Source organism: Ambystoma mexicanum, chromosome 11 (genome assembly GCF_040938575.1).
Source record: "Ambystoma mexicanum isolate Mex_15411 chromosome 11, UKY_AmexF1_1, whole genome shotgun sequence".
NCBI lineage: Eukaryota > Metazoa > Chordata > Amphibia > Caudata > Ambystomatidae > Ambystoma > Ambystoma mexicanum.
In genome coordinates, this window is record NC_090934.1 from 814,355,363 (window position 1) to 814,378,206 (window position 22,844).

General features: G+C 44.3%; 1 protein-coding gene across 17 annotated transcripts in view; it reads right to left on the reverse strand.

The window, feature by feature from the left end:
• The window catches only part of SOX6 (SRY-box transcription factor 6), a 1,055,545-nt gene that overhangs the window by 1,005,299 nt on the left and 27,402 nt on the right, over positions 1-22,844 (reverse strand). The window lies entirely within an intron of this gene.

Sequence of the window (22,844 nt, forward strand, 5' to 3'; positions counted from 1 at the left end):
GCACCAGTCACCCCAAATAAAAGCGGGACGAGCACACACCCCTGCCTTACCCCGTGCTACACTTGAATTGAGAAATAAAGCTGCCTCAGGGACCCATACCTGTGCCTAGAGCAGAGGCTTGCAATCTTTGGCTCACCAGTCTTTCTGGGCCCCAACACCCACCAGCACTAGCCATCATAGTAAATGGTGAGGGATCAAGTGAGTCATAGTCCATAACATTTGGAGAGTCACAGGTTGCAGACTCCTGCCAGAATGAATTGTCAAAGTCCGCCCACTTTTGCTGTGAGCCAAATTCCCACAGGCCACTTCTCCGGAATGGCTGACAGTCAAGAATCAGCACATGCATGAATGGAACAGGAAATGGCAAATGGAGGACAAAGGAGTTAAGGAGAAGGACATGGTGAGAACGGGGGGAGGACGAGGTTGGCTGTGCATACAGGAGTCTGGGAGATAGGGGGAAGGGCCCACAGTCTTGGGAGGGAATGGAGCAGGGGCTAGCGGAGTACTGGGGGTTGCGGGTGTATGCCCCAAATAGGACCAGGGAGATGGGTGGGGGATACAGAGTTGCAGGGGTGTCCCCAACATTGGAAGAAGGAGTAGATGGAGAGTGGGCACAACAATAGTGTCTCATCCGAGCAGGAAAGCTGGGCCCAGGAAAAATGGGCTCCAGCAAAACCAACCCAGGATGAAACACCATTGTTCCAACTGCTCTGTTGACATATAAAAGGGAATAGTCTTTTCAAAGATAATCCACAAGGGAGCTCTGTTGATGGAGTCAAAGGCCTGACTTAGATATGTGAATAAAAAGGTGGAGACGTCCCCTTTGTATTGGACATCCATGTCGACATTTAGGCTTAGGAGCAAACACTGCTCCATTGTTCCCATTTCATCTCTAGAACTGACCTGGGCACATGAAAGCATATCAAGCTCATTCCCCAATGTCTGTAGCCTCTCCAATTAGATCTTACAATGTGTTTTAGATGTTTATCTAAGAGGTAAATAGGATACCAATAGGCCATTCCAAGCCTACAGTCACTTTTAAAATTGTGATGATTACTGGCTGCCTCCAGAACAGGGGAAGAAGTCAGGTTGCAAAGATGATACCAAAGGCCTTACATAGAGCAGCAGCCCAGAAATCAGGTTGATGTTTAAAAATGTCATCCCCCTCATTATGTGGGCGTGCAGTCTTCCCTGACTTCTGGGTTGCCCTGATCCGGAAAGTAAAACAAGTCTGCAGGCACCTGCAGAGGAGGGCCACATAGCACATCACCCGTATTAGGCTCATGGCGAGCTCGGGGAAGCTGTCATGTTCTTGTGTCCCCTCCAATCTCTTTGGGGGTCATTACACATGTTCTGGTATCCCGCCGGTAATACTGGCGGGATACCAGCAAACGGAATTAGCATTCCCGCTGCCTGATATCCCAGTATTTCCTATTGGACTGGGGCTCGGCTCATTGCCCCGCTTACGTTTCTGGATATTTTTCTTCTCTAATCGCCCCCTGCAGCAAAACATTGGAGTTTCCCACACCTGCTGCTGCAGACTGCACCAGCGTGCCCTTTTGGCTCAGTAGAAGTTGTACTTTTTACAGTTGTTATCGACTCACTGTGTTTGGGAGGGTGGATCTTCTTGACCTAAGCAACTTAGGTGTGCGGCTACTTGAGAAGACTACTCTAGAGATGGGCCAGCAGGGGCAGACAGGAAGCTAGAGTAATTGACAATCCAAGAACAGCAACAAGGGAGGAAAGTGCATGTGGCTGCCATGTGATGCCCTGGTGTGTCTTGATATGTGTGCTCTTTGCTCACATGTTTCTCCCAGATCACTGAGATAGATTCCCCTACACTGCGCCTCAGAGTAATGCAGCCCTCGCTGCCGCCATGACAACCTGCAAAGCCCCTGAGTGTGGGTGCAGACCATTATGCCTCGGAATAGCATCAGACCTGTTTATTACTAGTGTTGCATGATGTAGGTAAGGTATTTCCATGAGAGAACATTAATAGGGAAACTAATCCTTTCAGGACTAGCACCCACCCCAAGCACTTATGGGGATCGCGGACATGCTCAACTACATTTGCAGGGATGACCACGCCCTGCCATCTTTGTGGTCCTGGATACAGCCACTGGTTCTTTTTCACAGCAGACCATGTCCGATATGGAAGGGGACTGAGGTCTAGGGCCATATTAAGGCTCGAGTGGGGGAAAAGGGGAAACGGGACATTAGCCCCTTGCTACTGCTTCCCAATCCCAGTAGCACCCCAGATCATTCTAGGGGGAGCAATCCACTTGAGTCTTGCCATACTATGTAAGGTTTAAGCCATCCCATCCAAGCTCTCTCGGCCATGAGGTATGTGAACTAACCTCAGGTGCAACGAGTAAGGTGATCCTACATAACAAGAAAAGATAGCTAATTATTTATCTTGGAATGTGTCAGGGCTGTTCAGCAAATGGGGGTCAGCATTTGTTGGGATTATTTTGACGCCTGGCGTATAGGTCTCTTCCAAGAAAAATGGCCTTTTTGAGCATAGCATATTCTGAATGTTCCTGTTTTCTCAGTTCCAGTGAGTAAAGGTCCCTGAGGGCCCGATTCATGAAATGTTTGCCTGGTTCTAAGTGAATTTGCACTGCTGAAAAGTGACTTGCACTGCTGACACAAACCCTGTGAAGAAAGCCTGGAAATGAACACACATCTTGGAGGAGGCGCCAGTTCAGTTGGTCTCTTCTGAGGCCATCCCAAAGGTATCCTCATTACTGTGCACCCTGTAAAGGATTGCACCAATGTCACCTCCTAAACAGACACATTAGCATACCACCGGCCCTGATCCGGAAAGTAAAACAAGTCTGCAGGCACCTGCAGAGGAGGGCCGCATAGCACATCACCAGTTTTAGCCTCATGGGAAGCTCGGGAAGCTGTCATGTTCTTGTGTCCCCTCCAATCTCTTTGGGGGTCATTACACATTTTCTGGTATCCCGCCGGTAATACTGGTGGGATACCAGCAAACGGAATTAGCATTCCCGCTGCCTGATATCCCGGTATTTCCAGGATATTACAGATGGTGGGAATGACCATAATTCCTCATTCCATGGAGTCTCACAGAACTCCATGGGAGAAATTACCTGAATTACCGGCACTGGTATTACTGGTTCTGGTAATTGCAGCAGTTTTTTGTCTATGCGGGCCTGATTTACCGCCAGCTCTTGGCTGGCGGTAAATCAGGTGACCCCCACCGACAAACCTGTAGTTTGGCGGGGCAGTAACAGTGCCTGTTTTTTCCGGCACTTATACCGCTCTACCAAACCTGTAATGACCCCCTTTATCTTGCATATAACTGAGCACCGCCCGCGGGTGAGCTTTCTTGTGTCTATAGGTTCTAATAACCTCTCACCCTGCTTTTTACTGGCTTCACATGTCTTCATAATCCCTTCTGTTTCTTCTGCATGATATGCTATTTTTTATTAAACATTATTTGTGACTTTTATTGTTTATGTTAGACTTCAGATAACACTTTGCTATGCACTGCACTTCAACACAATGAGCCCATAAATTTGAGAAGAATCCATCATTGTGCTCAAGCACTGTACCATATGATGGGCTGGTCCCAGGTTGCATTGTCAAATGATGGCATGTTTGCTTATGCTGGGACCAGTGCCCAACTTCATTGTTCATTGTATTGCATGTGTACTGGCAGATTGTTTGGCACCCATGTTTTACATTTTAATAAAAAATAAATGTTAGAAAGAAACAATACAGTGAACAATCTCTATAAATACATTCTTTCAAAGGTTGTGTTCTTCCTTTGCATTTTAAGGAGTGATTATAAACGAAGTAGCCGCAAATTGCCCCTGCGACTATTCGTAAATTGTGTACGCATGGCAATATGGCCAGAGTGGGCAGGAGCGGTGCTCCTCCACTTTTTTAAGTTACATTTTACTGTTCCTATACTTCTATTTTAAAAAGAAACTGTTTTGCTTTAAAATAAAAGTGTATGAAGAAGTTGAAACTTGCACTTCTGAATGTTCCCTTAAACAGCAGGCGCATGTGTTAAGAGGTTCGTACGGCGCGTGGGAGGGCGGCATAGGTTTGGGGAGCGGGGACAGGCCAGCAGGGAACATAGTTAAATCACATATGCTATTTCATAAGCAGACAATCATTCTAAAAATAGCATAAGCGCTAAAACATGGCTGACCAATAGGCTCGTGTTGATATCTTCGGAAATGTAGATCTTCTAAGCAAGGCTCTAAGGATGAGCTTAGCCACAAGAAAAGTGAATGACAAATCCTCTGTTTGATCAAAATAAAAACATCGCTTGCTCCGCCCATGTAATACCTAGGGTGACAAATCTGCGTTTCAAATAGAGTCTCCTGAGATCAGGATAAAGGGGAAAAATTAAAACCAAATTGTGTTTCAGATTCTTGTCCAGATTTATTATAAGAACACCTGTCAGAGATGGTAACGAGCAGCCAGAGGCAGAATACCTAATCTTAATTTCATGAATAGAAGCCTCAACAATTTTTGGATTTAAGAAGTCCACCCCACAGTAGATTTTTTATTCCAGTAGAGGCATAGAGATGCCGTAGATTTCAGTTTGGGGGGCTAATATCCCATCCTCCTCGCACTGGTGGTATTTGGACTTAGTTAAGCCTTTAACTGTTGTACCAATACTATATGGATTAAGCCAGAGTTCTGGGACCGCAGGATAGTCGTGGGTTTTCCACTATGCATAAACCATGATATACGTGTCACTGCCTCTTGCCTGCATGCCTGTACTTATTTAGCATCGGTATATTCCACATTAGTACCCGGCAAGGGCGCAATCAGAATGAGAGAACCATTCTGATTGGCCCTCGCCAAGGCATTACCCGGCCGGCAGCCCCTCAGCCAATGAGGAGGCTCGAAGCGGGGCCATCCTCGCTCTGAGCCTCCACGGCTGAGAAGCCGCCTTCGCTCCTCGCTGGGGACTCGGGTACGTTTTTTTTTTTTCTCTGCCAATTCCCCATCTCACACGAGCCTCCTTCCTCCTGTGTAGGAGTTTACTGGTTGCTACAATAGAGGCAGGGAGTTTCATTTTCGACAAAGACTCCCACAATCCAAGACGCAGAAGTCAGCCAAATGGACTTCTCAGGTCAATGAACATCACAAATGGGTTAATTTTCCTGAGAACCACATATTTTTCAATAGGGAGGTACAGCCTACGGCACTGGTCAATAGTGCTTACTTCATACTGGAAACCTTCCTGAAGATGGGTAATTGGCTTTGTATCTGCAATTCATTCTTGCAGATAGGACAAGACAACTTTAGCAACCAGTTTGCCTCCTGAATGCCACAGGGAAATTGGGTGAAAGTTTGCACTGCGCCCTTTTTTTTTCGCCCAAGACCTGAGGATGATGTTGGTTGGTTTAATAGCATTAAAACGCTTGGTCAGGTAAGGTGCCCATACACAAGGTTCTGATTTTGATAGATCCATAGGGATCTTATCTGGTCCGGGGGCCGTATCAGCTTTTTTGTGAGTGAATAGTCCTGTATACCTCTTCAATTCTACAAACCACTGGCTCCAAAGCTATAGGTTGGGGAGTTGAGGATCTAAATGGTGATCCCCAGACCCAGGGTCACTATACAATTGTTGAAAGTGGATCCTCATACATCTTCTGGGATGTTACCATGTTGGATGACCTGCTCATCCCTGGTGCCTGTGCTGATTAATCGCCAAAAAGCCGTACTGTGCTTTTTGTTAATAGCCTCTAGGAGGTTATCCCTGATTTCATTTCTATATCTCCGTTCTTTCCTTCCTAGGAGGTTTTTGTAATCACTTCTTGCCTAGGCTTATCCCATTGCGTCATAGATGGAGGGAGACTTACCACAACTCATTGGGGCTTCTTTTGCTTCCCTGCATTCCCTGTGAAACGAGGGGCATGTTTTGACTGTATGACACCTATTATCGGAACATGGTTTTGTACACAGCAGTCATTTACCTTAAATTGCTCAGCTCTTCCAGTCCAAGGATCATTTCTAAAGAAGGGAGCAGTTCTTTATAAATCTTAGAGATAGCATCCGGTGTTGTAATTTCAGACCACCGAATGGAAATTCTGGCTGTAACAGTAATATTCATTGGTACTCTCCTCTTGGCTCTTGTTACTGGGAGTAGTACCCTATCACCCAGTTTTATACATAACCTTAGTGGGCGATGATCACTCTCTTATCTATTCAATGTTTCAACATTTTGTATGGGAACCCATGATTGCAGAGTAACCAGTATATAATCGATGTTACTCAAGCGGTCACCGCATACAAAAGTTGGTTTCGCCAGTTTATCTGCCCCCCCCATGCCATTGCAAGCTCTGAGGTCAAGGTTACACCAGGATTGGGCCACTTCTGGTGTGGGCCTGTGCTGCCTCTTCAAGGCTTTGTAACCAAGTATAAGGTGCCAGCCTGAGATTCTCAGGTCGACCTCCTTACTTTCTCCAGTGCACATCTCTGTGGATCAGGCCAAGCGTGTCGATGCATGCAATGCTACTTAACTGTGCAGGGGACAAAAGCTGAAAGCATTGCATTAAAATATTTAAATAATTGGGAAGATGTATCTGTCGCTAAACAGGCCTTAATGGGCCTCCATGCACCAAGCAGGTCAACTGTAAAGCGGCATAACACATGCTTATAATACAGGACAGATGTACAGATGATCTGACCTGGGTGCAGTCACTGGCCCCAGCAAGTGTTCAACTTCTGCTACAAGCAGTGGTAGAAGTGTACCGGAAAAAGAAATGCGGCTGTGGTCTCGGCAAGGGAGAGGGTAGGCGGAAGCAAAGTGCAACATATGACGAGGTATTGCCACTGGGTCAGAGCAATGGAATGAGTCGCGGAGTCGGGGCTAGAAGGCCGGTGCGGTGCAGGTGTAGAGGGAGGGAGTGTGTGTTGGCAGTGGGAAGAGGATAATGCACACAGTAGGAGCGAGCACTGGGTCATAGGTCCATCTTGACGGTGTTGGAAGGAAGTGCCTGGGGCAAGAGCGGAGCTGTTAGGTATAACTTCACACATGCTATCTTGCTGAACTGTTTGTGTAGCAGTAGGGCAGAATGGAGGGGACGCGAGTGAATCCGGTGGAGACATCGATTCATGTCTATTAAACTGGGGTGCTGGCGATCCATAAAAGGCACCGCCCAGTAGGCATGATGTCATTCCCGCTCACCAGCTGGAATGTCTGGATAGTTTCAAGGGATCCTCTTGGAAGTGTGGTGCTGGAGCATTTGAGCCACACACGGTCATGCCCACTCAGCGGACCCCCCTGTGGTGAAGTGTCTGAATTACTTAACATTTTTCTGACTACTATTAACCTCACACAACACACACCTATGAGATTACCAAAGTGGGCTTCGTATCAACCCAAAAGTGCTTCGCGCTGTTTATGAACTCATATTCTAATGCAATGATTGAATGAGCAAAGGGGAGAACAGATCACCCACTGCATTCTGGCCACGCACCACACATTTTAGAACCTGTCCTTTAGAACGCTCTCACTGGATGTGCAAGCTTTACTCGTGCTCCAGAGGACCAGTTTAATGGAAGCACAATGTGCTGGTGGCACACAGGACCGCAGCATCATCTCGCTCACTGGACGTGCAAGCTTTGCTCGTGCTCCAGGTGACCAGTTTAATGGAAGCACAATGTGCTGGTGGCACACAGGACCGCAGAATCATCTCGCTCACTGGACGTGCAAGCTTTACTCGTGCTCCAAAGGACCAGGTCAAAGGAAGCACAATGCGCTGGTGGCACACAGGACCGCAGCATCATCTCGCTCACTGGGCGTGCAAGCTTTGCTTGTGCTCCAGGTGACCAGTTTAATGGAAGCACAATGTGCTGGTGGCACACAGGACCGCAGAATCATCTCGCTCACTGGGCGTGCAAGCTTTGCTTGTGCTCCAGGTGACCAGTTTAATGGAAGCACAATGCGCTGGTGGCACACAGGACCGCAGCATCATCTCGCTCACTGGGCGTGCAAGCTTTACTCGTGCTCCAAAGGACCAGGTCAATGGAAGCACAATGCGCTGGTGGCACACAGGACCGCAGCATCACCTCGCTCACTGGACGTGCAAGCTTTACTCGTGCTCCAGGTGACCAGTTTAATGGAAGCACAATGTGCTGGTGGCACACAGGACCGCAGCATCATCTCGCTCACTGGGCGTGCAAGCTTTGCTCGTGCTCCAGGTGACCAGTTTAATGGAAGCACAATGCGCTGGTGGCACACAGGACCGCAGAATCACCTCGCTCACTGGACGTGCAAGCTTTGCTCGTGCTCCAGAGGACCACGTGAAAGTAAGCATAATGTTCAAGTGTCAAACGGGACCGCAGCATCATGTCACCTCTCGTTTTGTAAGTGAGGAACTGGCAACACAGGAAACGCGTATTTATTTATTAGTATATGTCACTTTACAGAAATGGCCGGATGCGATTCGGCCTGGGCAGGAAATAATAATAACTTGTGATTTATATAGCGCTTTTAAAGTGGTTTACGTAGAACATTTTATATACAAGTATAATCCAATCGAAATTGGTACTCATTGTATCGACCTCAGGAGGGCAATGGGCTCTTAACCCCACCCTAAGGATGGGGGGGGGGGGTGCTGGTTTCCTCACAAGGGCCTTGGTAAATGAATTGCATTTAAGACATAGCCAATGAAGGATCCGGTTCGAAAGTGGATCTACATGTGTGCATTAAATAGAACGGGATGTCCACATTCACAAACTGAACTATATAGCTCCAGCTTCAGAAATCAAGCGAGGAGAGTCGGCGGCTGTAGCTCAAAATGGACACATGAAAGTGTGTTGAGGCGACAGTGCGTGCACGCAGATACTCACAGAATTCTCACCACCTGCCGTACCACAAAAAGGGCCTCATTACACGGAAGGTGGTAAGGGTTAACGGTCACCGGTAATGGTACCGGTGACCGTTAACCCTTACCGCCTTACTACGAGGTCCCTTTGTGGGTTGGTACTTTAACACCTGCTTTTTAGCAGGCGTTAAAAACCAACCTGCAAAGGGACCAGGGTGCTAATTACGGTACCGCAATTTGCGGTACCATAATTAGCATCTTCCCCATTCCCATCATGCCCTATGGGGCAAAAATGGGAATGGGGAAGGGCAATGGGGGAAGGGGGAATTACCGCCACGCCAACCTTGGAATAGGGCGGTAATTTCCCTTTCCTCCAAGGCGGTGCCGGTATTTGACCGGCATGGACCAAGGTGCTAATAGCACCTTGGTCCACCGCCTACCGTGTAATGAGGCCCAAAGACGCCACAATCCTCGTCCTAAAAGTTGGCGCACGGCGTCCAAGCCCGCTGCCTCGTAATTAGCATGCAGTCTCAGATACGGCGCCTTTGATATGGAAATGCACTCTCTCGTCTTCGCATGCACACACGCAGCCCCGCACGCAGCAACCTTTATCCGCTGCATAAAAAATCGACTGCCATCCAAGCCCAACCCCTGACCGTAGTGCTTAGAAGTTATTCTTGCAAGGCATGGTGCCACAATCAAACGAATGGCTAATATAAGGGGCGTGGGGGTGGGGGGGAAAGGCTCGGGGGGATTTTGAGAAAGGGTCTTGCGGATTTAGAAAGAAAAGCGCCCCAGTCTAGCTTGTGTTATGGGGTATGTTGCTAAATGCAGCTGCTGCAAGAGCTGATCTCTCTGTCAGGCCTTAGCAATACTGAAAAGCAACCAACCACTAGCAGGCGTGCCTTTATCAGCGGCTCTGACCAATCAACACTGCCGCTAGAAGCGAGAGTCCCATGCTAGCAGTACAAGTCCTTTCACTGGTGCAGACATGCACTTGCAACTGCTGTAGCTAGTCCAAAATGCACATATGCATGTAACCTGGCTCAACATATCATTTCTGCATCGTGGTGCAAAACCCCCCTCACTTTGTGCAAGCAATTGGCGCACCTTTACTGAGCCTGCAATGCCTCCTCTTTTTATAATGATGTGTTATTTATATAGCACCTTAATCCAAAGCGCTTTACAGAGCACATATTTACATACAATATCACCCAACCGAAATTGGTACTCATTTATCGACCTTGGAAAGATGAAAGGCTGAGATGGCCTTGCCAGGATTCGAACCTGTAACCTGCAGGTCATGCCTAGATCGCAGCATCGAGCGCTCAACCCGCTGAGCTATCTTACCGGCTTATGGTGCTGCTAACTCTATACTGTATTCATTCACAGCGCGTGCCTCGTGTACAAAGCCCTGGTGCTGGACTGGGCATCTCGGCTGGCAAAGGGCATCCACACTTGCCTAAGCGGTACGGCCTGGACAGCTGGCCGCTTTTAATTCACTCGCAACAGAAGCGGTGCCTGCAAGTATAGCCTATCTGTGTCCAGCAACCACCTCAGCGTTGTACTCACGTGTTTCTTGCTCAAGGACAATGGTGTAGGACGAGAAACAGGCAACTACATTTCTGAGGCATTTGCTTATTAGTGAGCAAGTAGTCCTACCTCTATGTTACTTAAATGTCAATTACAGAAGATGCTTCCAGGAGGCTTTGGGGCCAGGTGTTGGTTGCCTTTTGACCTCAAAGGAAAATGTATAGGTAGTTTTAAATGAGTAACGGCATGGGGTCTTTATTCAATCATTCACCCATCGGCTAAAACATTCTTGGAAGAAATGGCAATACCGACAATCGTTGATAAGCCATCAACCACTTTTGTTAATTGGTCAATTATTACATAAGTCGTTCATTCACTATAAACTATCGTTTATAAACTATCTCTGTTGAACACCTGTTCTCTTCCTAAACACGCCTTGGACATACATGTCTATATTTCAGACAACGATGTTGACATTGTGTGTATCACGGAGACCTGGTTACAAGAATCGAATGGCCCTAATATTGACTTAGCCACACCCCAGAGATACAATGTCTTCAGCAGGAATAAACTAGAGGTGCGGGAGGGGGTAGGGGGGGCAATACTAAGCAAAAAAAGAGCTTGGCCTATTCAAAGCAAGCATTGAATGTGCTGGATGCAAAATATTTCATGTTAAACTGACCCCGAATGACAACAATTGCATCAATAGTACTACTCTATCGCCCACCTACAAGCATGCCCTCCTTTAATGAGGACTTAATACACATCCTTGCGTCGTTAAACCAGTCCAACTTTGCAACCATATTGCTGGGAGATCTGAGCCGGTGGATGGAGGGGGTAGTAACGACAAGCAAGCCTCCAGCTTCGAACAACATCTGAATAATAGAGGCATTGAATACAAAATCACGAGCCCACGCACATGAAAGGCAACATCCTGGATTGATTGACAATGAGAAACATCAATATCGGGAGGATCAATACCAAACCTTGCATTTGGTCGGACCAGTCCTGCATAGACTGTATCATATGTCTACCAGACAAACCAGGACCTACTCGTAATCCCACTAAAAGAGTTTCTAGCCGTTACTTGGATAAAATAACAATTGATGAGCTAAACAGCTGCCTCCAAACAATCATGGATGTCTCCTCAGATCAGGACCCTCCATGTAAATTGGCAGAAGTGTACAATTCACACATCACCACGTTCTTAGACAGAGCCGCTCCGATCAAATCTAAGTTTGTGGTTTGTGAACGTCCAGACCATCAGACAATCTCAAAAAGGGCAAGAGACAGGCCGAACGTGTATGGGAGAAAAATAAGACTAATGGAAACTAAAAAAAATTGGAAACTGCTTGAAAGAATCTACAAACTCAAAATATACTAAACAAAAAAGGACCTTTTAAATTAACAAATTGAAAACGAAACCATTAACACTAGAAAGCTGTTCAAAATCTTCAGAAAGTGTGAAAAACCTAATGCCCTTACTCAACCTTTCTCACCTGAGAAAGATGATTGCGACAGGGTTCACAGAAAAGGTCTTGTCAGCAAGAAACAAAATCAAAACTGCCTAACTACAGGTGGGTGCCCTCCTAGCATAGAGCCAGAAAGAAATGTGAAGATTGGAGCTAAACACACCCAACTCCTTTTCATGCCTAGCTATATCGAAGAGATGGAGAAAACTTTAAACAACATGTGCCCTACTTCTTGCCCGGGTGAGTTTATTCCATCAAAAATCATCTTGTATTAAATTGTTTTCTCCTTTTCTTAGGAGTTTTATAAATGCACCCTTCAGCCACATAACAGTGCTGACTGCAATTAGGGAAGTGGTAGTGACACCACTACTCAGAAAACATGGACTGAACCCTAAAGAGATTGCTAATTGAAGGCCTATCACAAACACACCTTTTCTATTAATGATCATCGATAAAACCACAGTCTCGCAGCTAGGGCTCACCTAAAAGCATCTCTCTCCTTCCCTACGAAACAATCAGAGTGTAGGAGTAACCATGGGATGGAAAGCGCCCTTTTAGATTTGCAGACGCAAATGTTGTGAACTCGCAATGACAGCAAAGCGGGGATGCTAATTCTCTTAAATCTCTTGGCCATTTTTTGACTTATTGGACCACAAACCATTGCTACCTACCTTAGCGGCCACAGGAAATTGCTCAGACCATGCGATTCAGCCGGTCAGATCCTTTTAAAGTGACAGGAGTCCCAGGATCTGCTGGGGTAAGGCCATTTCCAAACCAACTTCCATACATTATGGCGTTCCACAAAGGGCATGTCTAAGACCTGCCTTATTTAATATCTTTATGAAACCTTTGCCTGAGCAGTTGGAATCTATGGACTACATTTCACAAACGATGCGGATGACTTTCAGCTAGTGGTGGATCTCAGTCAAACTTATACCACTGACTCAGCTAATTTAGTCTCCATCTGTGGTTCCATCAAAAACTGAACAATTAATAACTGGATGTGTTGAAATAGCTCCAAAACAGAGCGTTTGATCTTTGGCTCAAATGAAGGCATGGGCTAAACTGAGTCATGAGTACTCAGAGTTCACAGTGCAGGTGTGCCGCATCACAGTAGCGAGCAAAGTAAAGTCCCTAGGGGTCTACAGGGAAGCTTCCCTTAGTGCAGACGCGTGTGATAATGGTATTGTCAAAAACTCCCATTATCACCTAAAAGTACTTCTGCAGGTCAAACCATTGGGTTCTCGCAAGAGCTGTGAAACACTGTTCAGAGCAATCGTAAGGCCTGGATTGGATTAGTGTAACGCCTGGCTCAGTGGAGAAAGCAAAGAAATGACAAGTAATCCAAAGGGACGGAGTGAGTATCATATGTGATACTCCAAGGTGGGATCGCCTATCCAGTGCCTGGAAGGGTCTCCACTAGCTACCAGTGGCAACGAGGGTAAGATTTAAAACACTTTCCTTAACACATACCTGTCTTTAAGGAGAACCTCCCCATTACCTAAAACAACAACTGGCTTTACACAAGCCAGGTAGTGCGCTACGCTCTAGCACAGCTCACCTGCTCTCGGTTCCCCGCATTAAGTGGACAAGGGGCAAGGGAAGATTGTTCCCGTTCCAAGCGTCCCAGACATGTAATACTCTCCCATCAAATTTATGCATGGAACAGAGGCCTCTGTTATTTAGGAAACACCTGAAAACCCTACTCTTTCAAAGGGTAAACTAACCCCCATCGCCTCGTTATTGTGATGTGTCCCATCTGAACAGAAATGTCCTTGTGTCAATGTGTGCACTGATACCTGCGGGCTATGGCGTGGTACAAAAAAAATGCAGTTGGTCAATGAAAATATTCGTCTTACAATCAAGTCTTAGTCAATAAATTATTGTCCAGAAAAAGCACCTATCAAACCGAACAGTCAATCAATTCTCTAAAGCTCTTACTTTACTTCTGATTCAGCAAGGTATGTACTACTTTTACATTTCTGAGATTGTCTTAGTTTGGCAGAAAAAAGCCCTCAAGGGATCGAGGTGCCACCTTCCCATTGTGTTACATGCTGTGAGAGGTTCACAATGGCCAAGAGGCAAAGCAGCATATGTGTGGCATCCGTGCAAAGCAAAGATATCAGCCATGTGTTACTATTAGGCTTCATCTAAGTCATCAAGGCAGATGCATTCTGTCCCAAAGTCCTGCACTCATAGGGGTTCTTACAACCCAATTGGTGGGAACCCTACTGATGAACCTCAGATGGATGAGGTTTTGAATCGGTGATGCTTGGTTTCCAATGTTTGACTATGAGGGCCGAGCTCAATGACTTCCATCTGTTCAATGTGTCCCATATTCACATTTTTTCTCATTGTAGAACTTAAATAAATACCGCCAAACATATGTTTCAATATTGGACAATTCTGGTAAAATATGTTAGGACAACATGCAGTATTTTTTTCCTTATTTAATTAAAATGTATTGGGATTAATTCTGCTGTGCGTGTGATGTGAAAGTTCTACATAGGATCAATTAGATGTTATTCAGAAAGTTGAACATGTTCCTGTTGATAATTTGCACGTGATTCCAAGTTAAAACCCTTAAGAGGGGGTAGTAAACAGAGGACCACCAATCGACGCCCTGCAGTGATTCCATCCACAGATTAAATACAGCTTTGAGTTAATGAAGTCCATCTCTGATTCTGGTGAAGCACAGAGGGAATCAGTCAGTCGAGAGCCCTGGCATTGATTAAACACAAACATACAAATCTTCAGAAGCACAGTGTGTCTGATGCAATTGAACCCCAGTTGCAAATCTAGATGGCAGAGTGCAGAGAAGCCATTGGCACCAGTCACCATGACAATGACCCGGATACAGATCTTAGCGCTTTTACTCCTAAGACTGGAGCTCATCCTGATTTCGATGCCAACATTTGGCCACTGGTCTCCCCGAATTATTAGAAATGCGAAAGAAAGGCAGGCCTTCTGTAAGAGCATGAAAAAATTAAATGCCATAAATGAATCTATCATAGACCAACAACTGTGATTTGAGTGGGTGCTTTTTAAAAAGACAGGCAGCACAGAGAAGCTTTAAATACTCCACCTAAAGAAAAGCATTCCTGTTACTGTGTATAACTAGGAAAGGAAATCTGGTTAAACCTTTAGTACATTCTGAAAGTCACTTTCATTTACTGAATGAATGAAAAAGTGAATAAATGAAGTGCTTATTAAATGGACAAACTATGAAAGATGCATCTGAGTCATCCATCAAGACCTCCTCCTTCTCAGGAGGAATTCTAAAGTCTCTTGCCTTTTATGGGTTGGTATGCGCATGTTAAGTTTGTGCGGCCTTGGCTATGCTATAATAGTCCTCTTGTGTTAATTGTGTTTACGGCTCAAATGTAACCGTTATACATTAACCATATATAGAAAATTGAAACTCAAAAATGAAACGTCCAGAAGAAATTGACATCAATCCAAGATAAAATTCAATAAAACTTCTTTTACCACCATAATTTCATTCGAAAATAAGTACACAGCCGAAAGAACCCCACTTATGGAAAAAAAAATGCCAAGGTACCTTATCACAATAATACCATTGACTGATCTTTCTCTAAGACATAATTTAAAATACTAAAAATATACTTTAAGCAGTCCATTAATGCGAGTGTAAGGCCTAATTGTCTTATCGCCATGACTCTACCCCATAATGCCTCTGGACAGACCGCACTAGGAGAGTGAGCAAACATTTAAAAATACAGATGCCTCTTTGCAACTAGCCTAGGACATACTATAATCAGATGGTCAGATGGTACAATGATTCTACAAAATTCAATTTACAAATTCTACAGTTTCTCTCTGACATTTGTACTTTTAACCTCAGATAGAAGACTGGTCAGTTAACACTGAGTTCTGTGGATTCGGTAATGAGAAGTTTGTCACACTTCTTAGTGAATTGCACAACCACCCTTTACTCCCCTTCCCTGACACGTTTTATTTAACGTCAGAAAAAGAGTGTTAGCCTTTCCCTTTAAAATCTTACCATATAAAGATAGTCTATTCCTTACATCGATGGATCTCCAAGACAGAATTCGAATGTCTAAGGAGATCAAGAAACGGGAAGATTTAAAACAGATCTCCATAACCTACCTTCCAGAACATTCAAACAGGATAGGTCGATGTTGTCTAGGATTTCCAGACGATATGTAATACTAGAGGGCAAACTTTAACTTCACAAAGTCAATTAAGGGCAAGAGTGTAGGTGTGCAGTGTTTGATTAAAATTATCCTCATGTGTGATAGGAATGCACTGCACTTTCGCCTGAGACTATTTGTAATTACTGTTAGTATACATTTATTGGAAACATTGAACCCCAGATATATAAGATTCTCCACCTCCTCCATCTTAGAGTCGTGAATCGAGCATGTAAACCTAGGTTTTTTTAGTCTACGTAAGAAGGCAATCATTTCTGATTTGATTGAATTGACTTCTAAGCTGTTAAATGTTACGTAATCTGCAAAATAGTTAAGACTCTTTTGCAGACCGAGCGGATTCTTGTCCAGCAAGATAATGTCATCAGCGTTTGCTAACCATGCAATTTGGACGTTACCACTCTTCAGGGAAAACAGGTCTGATTGTGCCAGAGCTTCTGGCATATCTTCCAAATAAAGATTAAAAAGACAGGGGACAAGGATACACCCCGATCCCAGGCCCATAGGTGTATTAATGGCCCTAGAGAGAGTGTCTGATGTCTCCAATCTAACCTGTAATGTATTGTCCGTATGGAATAAGATGTTCCTATTCAAAAGACATCTAGGTATGTCCCAATCTCTAAAGCTGAAGAATATAAAGGCAGTGCATCCTTTCACTGTGCTTTCTGTCATATCTAAAGCTGAAGAATATAAAGGCACTGCATTCTATGACTGTGCTTTCTGTCATATCTAAAGCTGAAGAATATAAAGGCACTGCATCCTTTGACTGTGCTTTCTGTCATATCTAAAGCTGAACAAATAAAAAGGTACTGCATTCTATGACTGTGCTTTCTGTCATATCTAAAGCTGAACAAATAAAAAGGCACTGCATTCTATGACTGTGCTTTCTGTCATATCTAAAGCTGAAGAATATAAAGGCACTGCATCCTTTGACTGTGCTTTCTGTCATATCTAAAGCTGAACAAATAAAAAGGCACTGCATTTTATGACTGTGCTTTCTGTCATATCTAAAGCTGAACAAATAAAAAGGCACTGCATTCTATGACTGTGCTTTCTGTCATATCTAAAGCTGAAGAATATAAAGGCACTGCATCCTTTGACTGTGCTTTCTGTCCTATCTAAAGCTGAAGAATATAAAGGCACTGCATTCTATGACTGTGCTTTCTGTTGGCATAGCTCATAGAGCAAACCATTTAAGGCATTCCCCGTGTGTTTTCTAAAATCAGTTTGGAACATTGACAACCATTTGGTCTTTTGAGCCCAGGCCTCCGGATCCTTTAACACAACTGATGCCAACATTTTACTTGACGTGTCTATTAAGCTTATGAGGCAATAGTTTACAGGTGAAAAGTGATCACCTTTTTTTATAGCTGACCACCATTATGGCTTTAGTCCAGCTTTCTGGGAACACCGCTGTCACAATTATTTGCTGAAAAAAAGCCATAAATATTACACTATATAATGAGGTCTGGCTTACAACTGCGTTTCGGAGACCATCAGGGCCACAGAGGACAGTATTTTTAAAATTCCAAATTGCACCTTGTAGGTCCCCCTGGTCGAACGTCGGGGCCCATCGAGCTCCCTTTCATTAAGATCTCTATGGTACACTGTGCCTATCTCATCTGAGTAATAGACTTTCTGAAAATAGTCTACCCAAATATTTTCTGCCATGAAAGTCGCCTGTATGAGCTGTTACGTCCCAACACCCCCATTAAGTATGGATAATATTCCTCTGGAATTTTTAGATTTTACCACTTTTATCATTGTTTGGCTGTTCCAGATTGCCCTGATTAACTTAAACTTTGTTAACCATTTCTTGTATTGGTTTTTGGTCTTCCTTATCATTCCAGCTATGGCCAGTATTGGCTCGCCCTTTAGATTCCTTTTAGTTCCTCTAATTTCACATCAAATTTCAAGCCTTTTGTTTTTAAGATTGACATCATAGGGTTTCAAATGCTTGTTGGTAAAAGGCCAACTATCCTGTATATTGGACTGTGAGGATAAACCAACAAACTCGCATATTGTGCCATAAAACCTAGATGGTGATTTTTTTTGTAAGTTTTCTCGAGCACTCCACCGTTCCCATTGGATATTCAAATCTGTACACAGATGTTTCATTACAAAAGGGGAAATCTTCACTCTGGATCTGCTATTATTTATTATCAAATTCCTTGCTTCAGATTCCTTCGGACATAGAATCGAATATCTTTCTTCAAAATCTAATATTAATTTAACATGATCACTCTCTTCTGATACAATCAACTGTTGCCCTTCAGTCCTGAAAAACAATAGGTCTGACACAAAAATGAAATCCATGATGGAATGTGAGGAGCGTGCCTCCAGGTCGGTTGGCAGGGACAATCACCTTTCACTTTCCGTTTACAACGACGGAGATCCCAATTACTCATAAATTCAGGCCAATTTCTTCCCTCGATTTTAATTTGTTTCATTTGTTAGAGGGTTGACATTCGTAGGTAAGAGTTAGTCTCATGTCCTTGCATGTAGGCTCTGGACAATAACAATTCAATCCCCTTGCACATATAAATGGCTCAGACACCATTGTGATGCAATGACAGAATCAAGCTCCTCCCCGATAACCTCATCACATCACATCACCTGGTTGCAGTATAAGTGAATGAACAGGACATTTCTCATACCCCACACAATTCATTGTTATTCTTCCAATTAATAGGGCAGGAGACTTGGTCTTAATTATTATCAAAGAGACTCCAAGTGAGTTCTTAGTAGCAATTACTAGGCCACCATTGTGTCTACCCGTGGAGCATTATTTGCAGCCTTTGTGAGGCTTCTTTTTCCACATTTGATTAAAATGTTTTGGGATCAATTCTGGTGTGTGTGTGATGAGAATATTATACATTGGATCAATTAGATGTGATTTGGAAAGTTGATGGTGTTACTGTTGATAATGTACAAGTGATTCCAAGTTTGAGAGGGGGTACTAAATAGAGGACCACCAATTGACACCCTCTGGTGATTCTATGCACAGATTAAATACATCTTGGAGTTAATTAAGTTAATCTATGCTTCTGGTGAAGCAAGGAGGAAATCATCCAGTTGAGAGCCTTGACATTGACACAAACATACAAATCTGCAGCAGCTCAGTGTGTCTGATGCAATTTAGCACCAGTGGCAAATCTAGATGGCAGAGTGCAGAGAAGCCCTTGACACTGGTCACCATGACAATGACCCGGATGCACATCTTTGCAGTTTTACTCCCAAGACTGGAGCTCATCCTGATTTCGATGCTGCATTTTGCCACTGGTCTCATCAATTAGAAATGAGAAAGAGATGCAGGCCTTCTGTAAGAGCATGAAACAATTAAAGGTCATAAATGAGTCAACAACTGTAATTTGACTGCATGCTTATTTAAAAGACAGGTAGCACAGGGAAGCATTGACCGTCATTACTTTCTGATAGTCGCTTTCATTGACTGAATGAATGACCAAATGAATGAATGAAATGCTTATTAAATGGACAAACAATTAATGGTGTTTTTGAGTCATCCATCAAGAGCGCCTCCTTCTCAGGAGGAATTCTGTAGTCGCTTTCCTGTAATGGGTTGGAATGTGCATGTTAAGCTTGGCTCTAGCACTGTGCAGGCTTGGCTATGCTATGATAGTCCTCTTTATATTTACCAATCTGTTAATCATGTAACTAGGCACCACTGGATAGTTTATAGTGACACACCTAGAAGGGAACCAAATGTTGGGTTGCCTACTAGTGTGCAGGGAACAAGATCCCCTTGGTTCTAGGCCTTGCTGAATGAAGAGATGTTTCACTTTTGAAAAGGTACGTCATTAAAAGTCTACCATGGCGGCCCACTCTTATAGCCTTATAGACCGAGGATGGGATCATTATTGCGGGATAATGACTCTCCTTTGCCTCGAGCCATAAATTGAGGAAGGGTCACTACCCCAAGTGTTATTGATACTCTCATGGTGGAAAAATAGCCTATTATCACATGGTGGTAATAGCAATACATGCTTCTGAGGTTTGGTGGTGAAGTAAAACAGGTTACTTTAGTAGTGGATATGGTAAGTAAACAAACTGACTTAGCAAATTAAACACTGTTGTAGTTCATAGTATTTAAATAACATGGTTGCCTTCATAAATTAAGCATTTTAATTGCAGCTATGTTGAACTGGAACAGATTTAACAAAAGCATAAATTGGGTGTTATATAAAGGTGAACTGTTTCTCTCTAAGGAAGTGTAAGCATTTTCCAATGTTTGAGATTTCTCTTTTGTGTGTTAAATAGCATGTTGCAGCAAAAAAAAAGATCCTCCCTGAAAGGAAGTGTCCTGTTGAAAACATTCTAGCCTGGAAATTGCATTGTTGTTTCCCTGTCTGCTTCCGGTGGCAGAATGTTCAGAATGCAGTCAGTACCAATTGCTATTGACTGCACTCTAAACACTCTGATTGTCTGACAGAAGGTCAATAACAATATCCATGTGCCGAATCGTCTCCAAACGAACGCACTGCTGCACACCATAGTATCATGTGCTATTAATGATTGGGATTCGGGCATGATTCAGAAACTCTGTGGTTCTGCACCCTGCCCCAGGCTAATCTCAAAATCAGTTATGAAACAGTGCAATACGTTTCAAATGCCGATAGTCCGGCCTCGTGCCTACAGTACAGAGACGCTGTGAGATAAATCTTCCCGGTTCACCCCAGTGGGGTGGTCTGCAAACGCCTTGACAAAGTTTTTCACAGAAGGAAGGCCTGGAAGCTTCAGACACCAAAATAAAATCCAAGATGGCGGAAATCGGGAATTCGCTTGCCTATTCTTAAGCACAGAACAACTTAAACATTAACAATAAACTGCTCATCGGAACACATTTAACCATTGTAAAACAGAGTAGTTTTGGTGCACAAAAAAATATAAACCTCTTGAACATCTCCCCACTATTGAACACATCAACACAGCGTTTCTTTCGCATATTTCAATTTTTCACACCCACCTCTTCCCACACAGCCTTATGAATGAAAACTTTGCATGCCCGAGCACCTCTGATTCTATAGAATCACACACTGGCATCTGTTCTAAACGATTTCCGTCTGCGCAGCCTTGTGGGACCCCGCCCGCTTGCATAAACCTTGGGAATAAAGATGAATTTGTGCATTGTGGGAAACACGTAAAATCGGTTCTAGAGGATAGGACCGGCCGCCCCCCGATCGGCAACCGTCAGGTGACGGAAAACACAAAGTGATCTCCTGTGCGACAGACTGCCTTGGAAGAAAGCGAATTCATAAATCTATTAAAGGATTTATAAACATTTGAAGAGGCAGGATGCTCCCCTCCTGTTAGACAGATGAATGGGATACGCTGGAATGTCACACAAGCAGCATGCTAGCTCATTTTCGCTCATTGTAGAAAGAGGCTCCTTATGGAGAATTAAGCTTCAACAAGGTGCGCGCACCACCCCTCCTTGTGAAGAGGCAGATTTTCGAGAGAGTGAGGAAGACACAACGGAAAAGATGCCAAAATCGATGCCAATGCGTGTCACAGCCGCATGAGTGGGTCCTTCGACACGTGTTTCGGCAATTTCCAAAAAGGCCACACGATGAGAATTCTGTAGGGTTTTCCAAAAACCCACACCACTTTCCCAGTGTCTCTAATCAATCAGAATCATTGCTAAGTGGCCTGTCATAGTTTCTGGGAGATTACATTATCTTTATACCTGCTGCACAGCCTCTCTGCATACTTTCATGCTGCAGGTTGAGGGTGTTTTTATTATCTCAAGTACCTGCCACTGGCTGATACGAGCCTTAAAACATGTGTGTCTTGGAATGCTTCACTTTCCCAAATATCAGCCAGGGCCGCTCCGGGCCCGTGTGAAAATACATTGTCAAGCATTTGTTTCTAGTCAAGAGAAAGAAAACCACACAAAAAAGATGACAAATAATAAGACCCAAGCGGCACCTGGGTCTTTTGAAAGCAGGCGATGGATCATGGATGCAATGTTCATGAAATGTTAGCGAGGTGTCCATGAGTGTGAGCAAGCTGGGCAGAAGCAGGCCATCTTGGCCCATCAGCGTTTGGGCATTTTGAGGAGATTAGAAGTCATCCCTTGGTTTGCCAGCGGACAGCACGTACAAATAAATGTTTTACATCCAACATTAGTACTGGGCCATTTAACAGCTGTCAAATGCAATAGGGCACCTGATGCAAAGGATCTAGTGCACAAGGACACTTTGAGGAGAAATCCATTGCTTTCCTCTATTGGACTTCCTGCTAGACTCCAGCCTCTAACCGCAGTACTGGGCCTGGGTACCGAACACCTGCTGCTCAGTATAGTTTCCTTTACATAGACTAGATTGCTGCCCCTGAGCTTTCCTTCCCAGTCTATATATAATATATTTCATTCTTTCCAAAGGGTTATCCCACCTTTTTTGAAGGCTTCGGTTGGATCTGCTTAACTATCATTTAAGCTTTAGGCAGCGGCGTGCATCTACCGCCGAGAGCGCAATCTACGCCTGTCGATTACCCATGTCCATATGCACATCGATGCAGCCTATAGATATGTGGACTGAGATATTATTAAATGCTCAGCTGAACAACTTCATTGGCTGCCTGCATATTTCTAGGTGTGGGGGGAGGGGCAAGGTGGGAGCTGCACAGATCTGCGCAGGCTCTGGGGAAGGGGGGTGGTACGAGTTGTGTTCAGTTTAGATTCCAAATATCCAACCGCGCAATCTCACTAGTAAACACTGACCATTGAAGCTCAATTGCAGGCAACACTGACCCATTTCAAAAGACATAGGGCCTGATTGACAAAGCGTTTTCCAATGGGCCTTATT